This window comes from Stigmatopora nigra, chromosome 22 (genome assembly GCF_051989575.1).
Source record: "Stigmatopora nigra isolate UIUO_SnigA chromosome 22, RoL_Snig_1.1, whole genome shotgun sequence".
Lineage (NCBI taxonomy): Eukaryota > Metazoa > Chordata > Actinopteri > Syngnathiformes > Syngnathidae > Stigmatopora > Stigmatopora nigra.
In genome coordinates, this window is record NC_135529.1 from 8,579,293 (window position 1) to 8,593,831 (window position 14,539).

A 14,539-nucleotide genomic window follows, 5' to 3' on the forward strand; every position below is an offset into this window, starting at 1 on the left:
AATTTTTCTGGTGTTAATACCTTTTTGTTTTTGTTTTAACATAGTCTCAATTTTCTCTAGTGCTTTTCTTAATGACGGTTGCTGCTTATCTTGAGTTGAAATGACATCTGGCATAGGCATTATTTGGGTTTCTGTACGTCCGCATTATTATCTGTTTATCTTCTTTTGAGTTCCACTAGACGTAAACCATGTGCACAATGACTTTTAATCCACACTGTTAGCTTTTGAAAAGGTCTTATAAAAGCTGGCTCAGGAGACAGCTCTTCATATACTACAAATACCAGGGATTAAATTGAGTGATTTGATTCAGGTCAATCTTCCCCTGCAACAACAGACAAAGAGATTTCTCCGATTATGTTGCAAACAAAAGCTCCAAAACAACATTTGTAACATGAACATAAAGAATTTCTTTCCATATAACAAATCATCGACTTGTGGTCTTGTAATATACATTACATAATCTTATTTTTTTTATCCATTTCTAGGTTTGTCCTAGAAATAAAGGCGCCAAGGTTGATGAAGTGTCAAACTGAAGTAAGACCAATGTTCAGAGAGCAGAACTGCTGCCAGCAAAGTGGGGTAACATCTCATTATGAGGTAGAGCAGAGGTCATCTCCTTAGTGGAACAGCTTTTTATAATTTTCTCTGTTTGATTTTTTTTTGTCCTCTTTCAAAAGCATAGTTTAACTTGGAGGGAATTTATCCTGGGAGGCATTGTAAGGATACTGTGAATTTTGAGTGGAGGTTTATAGCTTAGAGACATCGACTGGTAAATGGGTCGCATTTATCTAACGACCTTTTACTTGTGAGGTACTCAAGGCACTTTTACAATGTTGTCTACCCGTATGGTTGAGAAGAAAAAAAAACAGTTTCACTTCAGCTAGGCGACCTCATGTCAAGTGAAGGGCAGGTTTTACAGACATACAAATTCTTGCCTTTTATGGAGAACCAAATGGGACAGAATGACAGAATGGAAGAAATGAGGAAATCTCTTAAATACATAGTTAAATGTGTCATAAATTAATTAAAATTGGGTTTGAATAAACAAGTGTCATTAAATGTGTCATTAAGTAAAATATTAGCTTTTTTTAGTGTCAAAAATATTTTTCTTTCACTAATTATTAATTTCTTGGACATGTTGCAATGGTTCTGGAGTTTTTTTTATCTGGCAAAGTTAGTGGGCGGGACTAAGACGTGATTGGTCAATTATTATAAATGTTTCGTTAATTAAATATTTGGTTTTTCAAGTGTTAAAAAAACATTTTTCTTTCACTAATGGTTAATTTTTTGGACACGTTGCAATGCTTGAGTTTTTTTATCTATCAAAGTCAGTGGGCGGGACTAAGACCATCAAAGTCTGTGGGCGGGACTAAGACGTGATTGGTCAATCATCATAAATGTTTCGTTAATTAAAATATTTGCTTTTTTTGTGTAGAAAACATTTTTATTACACTAATTATTCATTTCCTAGACACGTTGCATTGCTTCTTAAGTTTTTTTATCCGTCAAAATTAGTGGGCGGGACGAAGACGTGATTGGTCAATCATCAGATCAAGCCAAAATGGGCAGGCAGGATTTCAGAGGCCATTAAAATAATCAAATAGTATAAGATTTCTCTCTGTATCTATTTTTTTTAAATTAAATGGCCCAATATCTAAGGGCATATATATTTGTACAACCACTTGGCATGAATCATTAAGTTTATTCAACTCATAATTTTTTTCATTGAAGCTTAACCGTGATGACACTGGTCTTTCTATAACATTTTCATTGATTCATCACATTACTAAAACGTCTTTTTGTCACATATCATCTCTCTCAGAGGAAAATATTCTTGATCTCCATCCAGAATGAATGGCCCAAATGTTTCATTGCCTGTTTAATCGACTAGAGCTTCATATCTATTGAAATGAGTGTATTAAAGCATGTCCTGTATGATGGGTGGCTCCTGCCTTTTCCCAACGGAAGAAGGAAATTACAGTTCAAAGACCATAATTGGATTCAACTTGTGTATTCATTCAAACCAGATCGAAAGTGACAAGCAAGGTTTTAATCAGAACCTTTTGAGATGGTAGAAAATGAGTTACTTCTAAGTACCACTTCACTACGATGTTCATTTATTGCATGAAAAAGTCCTGCTTGATTAGAAACTAAAGATGGAGACGGCTTTTTACAGTCTTGCTAGCTTGTTTTTAAGACGAGAACGTCTCTTCATTTTGTCAAAAATGTGTATGTGGGGTAGATAAACTACTGGTTCACAACTAAGGTTCTTGCGCCTCATTTCATCCTGTCACTAACCCATAAATCAGTATTGGATGTGCGCTTCATTTAGATGTCTTCACAGATTGCCGTACCACTTCTAATTTTCATCTGGGTGGCATAACGGCATGGTGATTTAGTGCATGACGTGTAGAGAAAGTGTTGGGAGGTGTTAACGCAGGGGTGGGCAAACTTTTCGGGCCCGGGGGGCCACATTGACTTTAAAAATTTGACAGATGGCACAAGATAGGATACATATAAAAAAGTGCATCCGTTAACAGTACATATGAAACTTTTACAGAAAAAAAAGGACTAAAGTATCAACTTTCTCATCACTTATCAATAAGTAAAAAGTCTTAAGTACAAAGTAAAGTAAAAAGGAATGAATTAAGAAATATTAAAATGTAATTTAAAAAAGATAAAGGGGCTGTAAAACACGAAAAACAAATAAGAGTGGACAGAACCAAAAAATATTAATAAACAATCCTAATAAAGTGTGGATTATTTTATAACACGTTGACTTTTACAAGGCCCTTTCAAGGGCCTGAATGACTTTTGGAGGGGATTTAGAGGGGGTCTGGTTTAACGGAAAGAAAGACCAGGCCTAAAGCACTCTACGTTTCCAAATGAGAAGCATTTCCAAAACCATCAACGGAGACCTTGTCTGCTGGGAGCAAAAATAAACACCCTTCAGTGATCCCTTTTCATTTTCCTATGCTGCCATGTGGTTTTACACAAGACTTTACTGTAGCTACACTACTACCACCTTACAAAGGATGATTTTCACTTTTATTTGTGCCTTACAGTGCTCATTTACATCCATTTTGCTGCCTCACACGTTTATGTCAGAACTGGTTAAAGTTAGAGGTCATATTTAAGCACCCTCACAGTTTTGTTTTCAATTCTGTTCAGTTGAGATGAATTAGCATTGAAATAATCCAATCTCGAGTTAAATCAATGTAGAAACTTACAGGAAATGTCAAATATGGGTATAATATTTGGGTGTACTCAAATAGTTAGCTATTTTTTATGATAGTTTATACTTTTTTTTCAAATTCAGGTAGTTTTAAGGAGAGTTTAAAGTCAGATAACCTTTATTTTATTGCTCTTAATCACAGAATGTGTCCAAAGGGCTTCAGAGAACCTCAGTTGACTATAGAATATGGATTAAATAACTAAATATTAGAAAACCATCATAATTGGAAAGGTGTAACTCAGACAGTTATGCGACGTTATTTAACATCAACAAGATACTACAATACTACAATCACATAGGTTCTGCTTTTCTATTACCGTATTTTCATGACTATAAAGCACACTTAAATTTTCTCCCAAAAAGACAGGGCGCCTTATAATCCAGTGTGTTTTATATATGGAAAAAAAAATAAAATGTGTCATTCATTGACAGTGCGCCTAAAAATGTGGTGCGCCTTATAGTCCTGAAAATACGGTATATTTGGTTAATTTTTAAAAACAACAACATTTTTTTCCATTTTTTCCCGTTTTTCCACCAAATTGTACTTCTAAAAACTTTTCAATTTATATTTTTGTTTTGCACATTTATATTGTAGAACTATTAATGTGTTGCAAGTTATTAGCAGACTATAATCAAATGAATACAAGATGTACCCTCCATAAAATTCCAAGTCATCTTATTATCTTCCTCCTTTAGTATCACTGCTGCGTTTTCCTCCAGGCAAAAGGCAGACTTAGCCTCTACATGTGATTCATCCGATGACAATGACTAATTCTATAAAAATTAATAAGATTTTGGTGGGCGGTTGGGAGGTGGGTTGCAGTTCTCGGATAATTCTGGTTTAATCTTACATCTATAACAGGCGATGACAAAAGTGATGCCTTCTCAAATTGTAATTTTGCACGAATCCAATTGACACGGTAATTCACTTCATTATTTGATGTCTCTGTGAAAAAAAGTGTTTTTTTTTTTAAATATAAAGGGAGGATGGGGTTAGGTTAGGGTGGAGGCGGAGCTGCTGCATCAGCATGTGTGCAGTAATGTGATAGCAAGGTCTGGCCACACAAAGAAAACACAACCAGCTCTCCAACAACTATCCCAGTAAGACCCTGAGAGGGAATAAGAGGGGGGGAGTGGGTGGCGGTTGGGGGGGCAGGGCATCATGGGTAATCCATGCTGCCTTCAGCTGAAGTTGAAAAGATTCTCTTTCAAATGCTATTACAAAAGAAATGTAACATTAAAGTCATAATAACCTAGACATGACATACATAGGGTAGACTACTAAAAGCGTTAATCATGGGGATAAAGCAAAAAAAAGCCTTAAGTCAAATGAATTTGGGTATTTTCAGTCCATCATATACGCTCTTTAATAATTCATTGTGAAAAATAAATCTGACAGTTGCATCAGTATGGCATTCAAAAAGGCTTGCGACTAAAGGATTGTGGGAGAAAATATAAAATGTTGCATGAATATTCGAGTCACATGATTGACACGAGTCCTGATCTTAAATCAACATAATTATATTAACCGCTTGTTCAGTTTTAATTTTATGTATCCGCAAACAATAAAAAGATGCAGGCCTATATAATATGAATGCTAATGCAATTAAACTGTCTGTACAATGAGAATTGTTGTGTTTTTGACGTGGTCACAATGTTGTTCTTAGGCCAAAAAGTAATAAATGTATTACATATAAATCTTTTTTAGGACTACTTATTCATGTGTGGAGTTTATAGTGAAGCTTTAAATCTTATTGTACTTTCATAATGACAATAAAGGCATTCATTTTAAAATAATTAAATCAAGAAATATCTTGCACTCCTGGAATAATTTACAGATTTCAACTAAACCCGTCAAAAATGAGAATTCCAAAATATGCAACTATTTTTAATGTCGTTTTTATCCTTTCTACACTGACGTAGAGTCTGTCCCACTTCACTAATCTGACTTGACTATTTTTGACTGCAATCTGTTTAATGGTGTCCAATTATGCTTATTGCTATTTAGAGTTCACATCAATTCCATTAAATTTCATTTTAGTGTACTCAGAGTTGACGTTGCTGATGTGTGGGGGGTTGCGAGGGTGATCTACACTGGACAGATGTGTTGAAACAGGCAGAAAAAAAAGTACAATGACGGAGGGGGAAGGGAAGACCTAACTGCTTTCACTCAAACACTTCCTGGATCTCCAATCCCACCCGTTCAACCCCTTGGGTGATATCCCCTGCCTGGCTTCACTTTCCCCATGTGATGGAATTACTCTGTTGTACATCCATATGAGTTGAATTGACTCTGTGACATAATGACTCCTTGTAACGTTTACCTCCCTCTAATATCGGCATGTTTCACATAGTATACACACTAGAAACATGTTTATACAGCACCCACTCTTCTTTTTGTGTGTTTGAATTCGATTCCAAACGGAATAATAAACACACGGCACAGGCACACCGGCCTTAATCCATTAGGGTTAAGAAGGGGGTGGGCAACCTTTTGAAACCTGAAACTCTTCTCCATCAGCAGTGCTTGAGCTTCCCTACACAAGGCTAGAAGCAGCAGCAGGATAACATTGGCCTCTGTTGTCTCAGCCGTAGCCCCGTGGATACATTTTGAACTCCTTGTCCCAAGAGACGGAACGGCATAGAGGCCTCGTTGTACTGAGGAGCATGTGAATCCACTGCTGACTTATAGGTGGAGAAGAGTGTGACTTGGTACTGTAGAACAGTTGTTGTCTGCTACATGCACTCACAGATTGGCTGAGTGTTGGAATAAACTCGTACTACACAACATAATATAGAGTATTTGGAATATATATGTATGCAGAGTGCACTTCCATGGAGAAGAAAGATCTATTTAAACATACACTGGGCGGCATGATGGAATATTTTGATCCCTGGTGGGTTAAGACCTTGTTGTGTTGAGTTTGCGCGTTCTTCCCATGGTTGGGTGGGTTTTCTCTGGGGACTCTGTTTTTTCTCCCACATCCCAAAAGATGCACAATAGGGTGGTTGAAGAGTTCTTAGGTAATATTTCAATCCCTAGTGGGTTATGACCTTCCTATGTGGAGTTTGCATGTTCTTCCCATGGCTTTGTGGGTTTTTTCTGGGGACTCTGGTATTTCTCCCACATCCCAAAACATGTACAGTAGGCTGGTTGAATAATCCTTGGGTATGATTTCGATCCTTAGTGGGTTATGACCTTCCTATGTGGAGTTTGTATGTTCTTCCCATGGCTATGTGGGTTTTCTCTGAGGACTCTGGTATTTCTCCCACATCCTAAAACATGCACAGTAGGCTGGTTGAATAGTTCTTAGGTATGATTTTGATCCTTGGTGAGTTATGATTTTCTTGTTTCGAATTTGCATGTTCTTCCCATGAATGTGTGGGTTTTTTTCTGGGAACTCTGGTTTTTCTCCCACATCCTAAAACATGCACAGTAGGCTGGTTGAAGAATCCTTAGGTATGATGATTTCGATCCATGGTGGGTTATGACCTTCCTGTATGGAGTTTTTCATGTTTTTACCATGACTGCATGGGTTTTTTGCGGGTACTCTGGTATTGGGTGGAAACAATTGAGGGTGTCCCCTGCCTACTGCTCAAAGTTGGCTGGGATAGGCTCCGGCATTCACAGAAAAGTTTTTCTTTCTTTCTAATGATTCTTGTAGTTTAGTAATCTATTTTAACAGCGGAAATTAATTTACGAAATAAAATAGCTAACCACAAAGTAGCAAAACACTAGGAACTGTTCCCAATTGCATACAAACAGAACAAAATAATGATTTAGCGCCGCCACACATTTGTTTATTTGGGTTGCCGTTTTCAGTCTTTTCAATAACATTAACTTGATTAGAAAATTCTTTCTATTCAGCTGTATTGAAGAAAGAATGTTTGGCCCTGGCTGAAATCTGAAGTAGACATGCCTTGTGTTCGCTTTGTTTTGTTTTTTTTCTTTCCATATTTTATTCTATAAGCCAGAACCCATGGTTGAAACACTTAACATCAACCTCTGGTTTATAGTGTTATTCTAAGTGCAATTTTTGACTTTTACTTTTTAAAACTCCTCTCCATCTGTTGAACCATTCACTTAATTAGCCAAAACCAAATAATGGACATAATGACACCAGTCATTAATTCCCACCAATGCACTTTGCCATTTACTGTAAAAGCATTTTCATTCATACTGTAACATTTGATCAAATATTGGTTCGAAATCACGTTTACGATATAAAAAAAAACTAAAATAGCCTTGCTTTTAGCTATTTTTCTAATTGTCTAAATGACTATGTCTAAATTAAAGTTCATATAGGTATGAAAATGTTTTTTTCTGTGTTGTTTTGTCTATTTTTGCTTCTTGTTTTTAACTCTGTTAGAAGATGCAAAAGTTAGAGTTAGTAAGGAAGCCACCAAACAACTAATAATTTACTTTTTGGCAATCTGATACACGTATTTGACATTTTCATGCAGTATTACTGGCCCAATTCTAATGTTATCAAATCCGACTTGTGTAGTTTTTTCCATTTGTGGATATAAATTGATTATATAACTGATGCCTCTGCACGATGAACGCTCAGCCGTACACTTTTGCGATCAATACGGTATAGCAACCCAGCTCAACAAAAAACGAACAACAGACTAAAAACAAGCGATGACAGGCAAAGACAAAAGCTTTTAGGATTAAAAAAATGCTGGTTCCAATAGCATACAATCCTCAAAAATTGCCATGAAAAAAATGTGATGGCTCAGACCTCCCGAAGTGACCATATTTACCCTCGTAAAACAGCATACAATCCTCAAAAATTGCCAGAAAAATGTAATGGCTCAGACCTCCCGAAGCGACCATATTAACCCCCGTGAAGACTGCGACACGTGACAATGTATCACATTGAAGTGTACACACGTGTGATGCTTTCACTTTATATTATAAGTCATATATGTTGTGTTTTGGTGTTTCTGGACTACCGTATTTTAACGACTATAAGGCGCACTTAAGTCTTAAATTTTCTCCAAAATATAATTATAATCCAGTGCGCTTTATATGTGGGAAAAAAAACAGAAAACCAAAAAACGAAAAACCACCACTGTCGGATATTAAAAAAACACAAACACCTGAACTGAAACAATACTGTTCAATATGCAGATGCCATCTTAGTTTACAAAATCTTCCATCATATAGCTCCTCACCCACTTCAAGATTTTGTACAAAAAAATGCAAAACATCAACAATGGTTGGCTCTAGAGGTGACTGTAAAGTAGTGAGTGCTTCATACCTGGAAGTCAATAGCAATTACCGTATTTTCACGACTATAAGGCGCACTTAAGTCTTAAATTTTCTCCAAAATAGACAGTGCGCCTTATAATACAGTGCGCCTTATAATACAGTGGGCCTTATAATCTTGTGTGCCTTATAATACAGTGTGCTTTATAATACAGTGCACCTTATATATGAAAAAAATGTCATTCATTGTGGGTGCGCCTTATAATGCGGTGCGCCTTATAGTCGTGAAAATACGGTTTATCTAAATACGTTGAGTGTCTAGTCTGTTGAAAATCTAACATCTTATTTCATCAAGGTATATTTGCAAGACAAATGATTTCCTTCATAATCACTATCTATCTGAATCTAAAACCCAACCTGAAGTCAGTTTGATGCTCATCAAACGTTCTACTCACATATCACTTGTCCGCATGTTATGTGCCGTCAGCATGTCAGAGCGGGCAAATTTAACCCATTTGAAAGCGCTGGAGAGCTGCAGGGACACTACTTAATGCACCACATCTACTTGCATTCCAGCAGTCGCCTCTGAAGTGAGCTGCCTCGAACACCAGCCTCGGGGAGCTGCCATGTTAAACGATCTAGCGCCAGACCTGCAACCCCATCCAATCTAAAGCAATAGGAAATGTGAGAGCCTCCTGATGATGTGTGTGCCTGTTCACCTTTGTGTGACAAGAGCTCTACATATACGACATTGCTGTATTATGAGCCTTGCCCTGAGATTAAAGTAACAAAGCCAAACACAAATGAAAGGAGAGAGCCATTTAGAGAAAGGATGCAAATTACCAAGCGAGGACCAGAAGAAATTGCCTCCAATTTTTTCTCCTGGTGCGGTGTGCAAAGGAGAAGTGCCTTTTGTTCAAAGCCAATGCCTGCATCTATGCTTTGTACAAAAAAAAACAAGCAAAAAAAGAAAAACACGGTTGAATCTATGTGCACATAAGCAGATAAAAGTGATGGTTAGCTTTCAAATACTTCATTGGTGACACTAAAGAAAAACTGCAATGGTTTATAGATAACTCAAGGTCAGTACAGGATTCAGCCGAGAATGTATATAAAAGGATAAAAAGATCAAGCATATATAAAGAAGATTACGGTTTCAAGCAGTGGATTCATGGAAAGAGGCACATCAAACATGGGATGCAAATTTCAATACAAACGAAAATGAATATGTCTGTGCTATTAATCTATGACTCTTGGGTAACACTTCAGAAAGGCGCTTTCTAGTTACGTGTTTTTGTGCCCACACAGAAGACTTAGTTTACTTTCTGTTCCTTTGAGTACAACGAAAACCAACGGCGTCAAGGTAACACTTAAAGTACACATATATGATTATTTCCTCAAACCATGTTTGGTAACCTCAGTCTCAGTCTGCAGAAGGTCCAAAACTTGTGGAGTGCCTGAGGGTGGCTCCAGTTTCTTACAAAGGGCTACAATGTCTTGTGTGTCTTGTGTCTGTCTTGCCAAGTAATTTACCAAATACGGGATGAAATAAAGTTCTAACCTAACCAAACCAAACCAAACCTAACCAAACCTAACCAAACCTAACCAAACCTAACCAAACCTAACCAAACCTAACCAAACCTAACCAAACCTAACCAAACCTAACCAAACCTAACCAAACCTAACCAAACCTAACCAAACCTAACCAAACCTAACCAAACCTAACCAAACCTAACCAAACCTAACCAAACCAAACCAAACCTAACCAAACCAAACCAAACCAAACCTAACCTAACCAAACCAAACCAAACCTAACCAAACCTAACCAAACCTAACCAAACCTAACCAAACCTAACCAAACCTAACCAAACCTAACCAAACCCAATCAAACCAAACCAAACCCATCCCAACCTAACCTAACCAAAGCTAACCACTCATCTTGGTAGCCTTAAGAACATAATTTGGCAAAGTTGAAATGATATAAACCGCTCGGAGTCTTTTTCAGATAAACTTTAGAGATTTATGATGCGGTCAAATAGTTTCCCAATTCTAGTAGCCAAAAAGCAAAAATACAACTATACAAAAATGAGTGTATGTTACTGTAGATAATTTTACAAAAGAAAATTGTATAAGTGTTGGTTACAGTTAGAGAAATCTAGTAATATCATGCTATTTCTAACAATTGCCAATTAACTATCATCATGTTAATAATGAACCTAATCTGCAAACGTCAAAATAAATATTTTTTTAATTGATTCTCTTTCTGGTTTTGTAGATTTGTTTTTCATATTCAAAAAGTGAGTATATTAGTAGCATCACCCAAACCAAACTATAAAAATGGAAATATTCCATAGCAATTGAATTGTGTGAAAGAGAAAAAAAACATAAAAGTATACTCGGAAAGATGAGAAAACGCAATAGGCAGAAAAAAGGTGTTGAAAGGTTGAATGAATAGAAAATAGATAGCACCTTTGAGGACATTGGGTGACAGGCAGACAGAGATATGGATGTTTCGTGCCATTTCCTGTGATGATAACCAGAGTTGAACCTCTCTCACAAAACTGTCTCTCCCACTGGGCACTTGAAATAAATGTGATTGTAAAGTACTTAATGTGAGTCTTTTGGCCAATCTGCTGGAAAATAATGATGTCCATGAGCTCCACATTTCCAATGTGTCCATTCACTTTTGTTCAACAAGTCTGCTTGATAATAATTAAAACACATTTTAACCATTGTCTGAGAATTTTCTGCCTGAGTGGCCATGTACAATCACAATCAAGATGTGGATACACGGGCAGGGTTACAGTGCACTTGTTGCTTGTGTTGTTGAGAGCTGACAAGCCAATCAATGTTCATTCTAAAATTGTACTTGATGTGGTTATTGTCAAGACTGTGTAGGACATTTATGTTCCAACACACAAAAAATCCATCCAACGCTGTCATTGTACACCGTTAGGGGCTCGAGTAACACCGGAACTGAAGAGGTTACATTGAAAATTATTGACGTAAAGACAGAAGCATCAAATGAAAATCTGAGCGCCTAAGATTTGTTTTAAATTAATACTTAGCATGAACTCTGAATGATAGTTTTGGGCGGAAATGAAGATTCTAGGGTTGCACAGCTGCTGAGTGGTTAGCATGTCTGCTTCACAGATTTGACATCAAGGGTTCAATCCTGGACTCTGTGGAGTTGGCGCATTCTCCGGTTACTTCCCGTTTCCTCCCAAATCTCCAAAACATGCCTGCTAGGCCGACTGACCTCTTTGAATTGTCCCTAATTATTGCCTGAGTGTAGTTGTTTGTCTCAAAGGTGCCTTGCAAATTGCTCCCAACCATCTCAGCATGTACCCAGGTGTTAGCCAAGATGCGCTCCAACACCCCCACGACCCTCGAGTGAATGCTAAAAGGTTCTTGCAGTTGTAAAAATTAAGTGGATTTATAGTTTAGTATAGGAATTTCTTCTACTTGAATAATAATGAGCAATTTCAAATCAAATCAGTGAATCTTTCACCTTGGATGAACTATCATCAACTGTTTATGGAATATCAGTCCATGACAGGTTATTTGTCCATAACATTGAGGGCAGATAACAGTCAATGGAGAGATGATGTAGTTGTAAATATTTAATATGGTCCTTGCGCTGCATTGCCCTGCATTAGACCCGTAGCTCGCAAGAACGAGCGCTTGAGCGATTCCAAGCAAACAACAAGCCACTGAGTTTTGCCTGCAGACAAAGACTGAGTCAAAGACTAGAGTACAAGAATTGCTTCATCCAGAGTGAGGAAAAAATGTACAAATTTACAGAGTTGGACTCTAATAAAATATATTTGTCGATAAGTTTTGTTTCTCCACAAAACAAATTGATTACAATCATATTTAGTGGTAACTGCATACCGAAAAAACATTATATTTTGTAATACACATCACTTACGGTATTGGTCTAAGACAAGATAGCAGTACATGCTGTTAGTGTTACCTCAAATGTCCTATGTTTGTCATGTTCAGTGAATCCAACGTCATTAGGAGGCACAGAAGCAAAATGTGAAAGTTTTCTCTGCTTTTTGTCGGCGCTTAGGAATTAGACTAAGTAATTGGGGGATATAAGTGGTAGTTCATCCAAGAAATGGCAAAAAAAGGCTCTGTTTCCAGAAGCCTTTGAACAGGGAAAGCTTTCATATGAGACCATTTCAATAGATGGATGGCATTGACAGGGACAGAATTCTCAGCTGGTGAAAACTGAAGCTCGATTGTGAGCTCAGATTTGGCCTCAAGTGCTGACTAATGTCGGCAATCTATTGCGTATCTATTGTACGTTATATATACAGTAACATTATGGAAAAAAAATCTGAAATTCTGCTCAATGTTTTGGCTTCTTTCCTCTCAATTATTATTTAGTTTTTGCTACACCAATAACAAACAATTTAATGGTCCACATTTGAGTATCGTTAATAGTACTTTTAAATTTGTATTCCAACTCATCTCATGACAAAAACAACCAGTCCGTACTGCTTTCCATTTGCTCATATGTTACATTATCGGTACCAACTATGTAGAAACAAACCGCCATGTAGAATTATGATGAATTATTTCTTTACTTATGGTTCTGTATGAGTCTTGATGATATATTCTTAAAACTCTGACACTATTACTCCAATTATAGTGTAAAAACTCACAATATTTGTTAACAACAAAGTTTTCAATATAGTTTCTTCATATACAATTTGATGTCTGTGTTACAATGCTAACCACAGTGATTCCCCTGTCCTGGCCTGAACACCTCCAAGCTCCGAATTCATGACCTGAAAAACTACTTTATAACCTATTAGAATTGCTGTCATCTTCCCTTCAATTTTCTGGTTGTCAGCATTGCAACAAAGTGTTTGGAACAACTCTCATCACTTTTTCCCCAAGGAGAAAACGGTTGTGTCATTCTCCAGCACTCCAGACATTTGCTGCATCAATATAAGGCCCTTATTTCCCCTCGCCTGGCTGCAGCACTGCCATTTGGAAAAGACGTTTCTACACTTTCCTCATACTTCTCTCCTGTCCTATTTTTCCCTCTTTCCGAAGACTCAGATGCCACAAATCACAAGTTCTGTTCGTTATATGTACTTTGAGTTTTTCTGTAAATTGATCTCGATCATCAAATGTGAATGGAATGCATTTTCCCTTTTGTGGTGTGGTGTCTTCACTGACCTTGCATTTTCCCTCTACATGTCCTATATTCAGTTCTCTGTCCTGGCTGACCACCATGCAGAATGCTAACCCTCATTTGCCCATCTGTTTCTCACTTAATCCACAGCCTCCCCCCACTTCTATTTTCATCAGGTCTAAAAGTTGTAGAATTAATCTTGTTGCACTGTAAGCACCCATCGAAATAAAATAATAAAAAAACTGACTTTGCGTTTCACACATTCCCATTTGGGAAATGGTTTTAACACCATTACTAGCGGTTCTGTTCAAATGCAATCGAGCACATGGGAAAAAATGCCACCAGGAATGATCTCATTTTATTGAGTCAATGGACTCTAAGTCCGCCATTGGCAAACTACGGCCTGCGGGCCACATAGGGCCCGTTAGGCTTTTTAATCCGGCCCGCCAACGTTGTCCAAATAATGTTGTTTTTTTTCCCCAAGATGGCGCCGTCATGTAGAAGCCAGTTGCAGTAGCTCTGTCCACTCTTATTTGCTTTTCGTGTTTTACAGCCCCTCTATCTTTTTCAAAATACATTTTTATATTTCTTAATACATTCCTTTTTACTTGACATTGTACTTTATACTTTTTACTTTAATGATGAGTGATGAGTATGTTAATACGTTACCCCTTTTTTCAGTTTATGTTTCATATGTACTGTTAACGGATGCACTTTTTTATATGTATAACATCTTGTGCTGACCCGGCCCATCTGTCAAATTTTCAAAGTCAATGTGACCCCCGGGCCCAAAATTTTGCTTACCCCTGGTCTAAGTCCTTACAAAAATGTTCTATTTGGCATTTTCAAAGCCTTCAAACAACTGATTTAAAAAGGAACAATCATTTTTCGTGTACCAAAGTCGTCAAATAAAATTGGTATAGCACATTCAAGAACC

General features: G+C 37.2%; 1 protein-coding gene across 2 annotated transcripts in view; it reads right to left on the bottom strand.

Moving 5' to 3' along the window:
* The window catches only part of LOC144215582 (semaphorin-4C-like), a 221,232-nt gene that overhangs the window by 76,560 nt on the left and 130,133 nt on the right, over positions 1-14,539 (bottom strand). The window lies entirely within an intron of this gene.